The sequence below is a fragment of the Hyaena hyaena genome, unplaced genomic scaffold (assembly GCF_003009895.1).
Source record: "Hyaena hyaena isolate Hyena2069 unplaced genomic scaffold, ASM300989v1 scaffold_1102, whole genome shotgun sequence".
Lineage (NCBI taxonomy): Eukaryota > Metazoa > Chordata > Mammalia > Carnivora > Hyaenidae > Hyaena > Hyaena hyaena.
This window is the reverse complement of record NW_024081732.1, coordinates 461061-462753: the sequence shown is the minus strand read 5'-3', so window position 1 is coordinate 462753 and position 1693 is coordinate 461061.

The following is a 1693-nucleotide window of genomic DNA, read 5'->3' as shown; positions in this document are numbered from 1 at the left end:
GTGTGGCGTAGCGATCTCAGGGATGCACTCGGAGAGAATAGTCCCCTTACTGGAGTATTTTGGGAAGAGGATTTATTGCCTCCCCAAGGACAAAAGGCCTTACAGGTGCCAGTCAAAGGCCTTTTATCAGCAGGATGGAGAGACGCTACTGCAGAGCAGAGGAGAGGAGTCCCACTGAATTGGGTCTTTTAAAACATTGTATTTTGGCCGGTCAGAGTGGCTAAAGTGAACAAGTCAAGAGACTACAGATGTTGGCGAGGATGTGGAGAAATGGGCACCCTCCTACGCTGTTGGTGGGAATGTAAACTGGTGCAGCTCCTCTGGAAAACAGTGTGGAGGTTACTCAAAAAGTTAACACTAGAACTCTCCTATGACCCAGCAATAGCACTGCTAGGAATTTACCCAAGGGATACAGGAGTGTGGATGCATATGGGCACATGTGCCCCAATGTTCACAGCAGCACTCAACAATAGCCAAAACATGGAAAGAGCCTAAGTGTCCATCAACGGACGAATGGATCCAGAAGATGTGGTTTATCTATACAATGGAATACTACATGGCAATGAGAAAGAATGAAATCTGGCCATTTGTAGCAACGTGGATGGAACTTGAGGGTGTTATGCTGAGCGAAATAAGCCAGGCAGAGAAAGACAGATACCATATGTTTTCACTCATAAGTGGAACAGGAGAAACTTAACGGAGGACCATGGGGGAGGAGAAGGGGAGAAAATAGTTGGGGAGAGGGAGGGAGGCAAACCATGAGAGACTCTTGAATATTGAGAACAAACTGAGGGCTGATGGGGTGGGGGAGAAGGGAAGGAGGGTGAGGGGCATGGAGGAGGGCATTTGTGGGGATGAACACTGGGTGTTATGTGGAAACCAATTTGACAATAAACTATGAAAGAAAAAAAAAAGAAAATTTGTATTTGTGATAACACATATCTTAAGGGGAAAAAATATAAGAGACAAAAAGGAATGTTATAAACAGGTGAGAAACAAAAGAAAATTCATATAAGAAAGAAGAAAGGAAAGAAAAAAACAATAAAGGATAGATATCAATGAAGCAGGTAAAATGAAAACCTAATAAGTTAACAGAGCTCTGGAAAGACAAATCAAGAGAAAGAGTTAAAAATGTACAGATCAAAATTAAGGTGGGTAAATTATTACTATTTAAAAATTTTTAAATGCTGGGCCATATGGGTGGCTCAGTCAGTTAACTTCTGACTCTTGATTTTGACTCAGGTCAGGATCCCACAGTTGTGGGATCAAGCCCCACATCAGGCTCTGTGCTGAGCCTGTTTAAGACTCTCTCTCTCTCTCTCTCTCTCTCTCTCTGCCCACACTCCCCTGTTTGTGTGCATATTCTCTCCCTATAAAAAAAATATAAATTAAATTAAATTATAATGTTTAGGGCCACGTGGGTGGTTCAGTCAGTTGAGTACCTGACTTCAGCTCAGGTCATGATCTCATAACTTGCAAATTCGAGCCACACATTGGGCTCACTGCTGTCAGCTCAGATCCTACTTCGGATCCTCTGTTCTCCTCTCTCTCTGTCCCTCCCCCACTCATTCTCTCTCTATCTCTCCCCCTCACTCTCTACCTTTCTCAGAAATGAGTAAACAATTTATAAAAATGTTTCAATGCTATGGGAAACTACCAGGTAACAAATTGAAATCTATATAAAAAAAAAAAA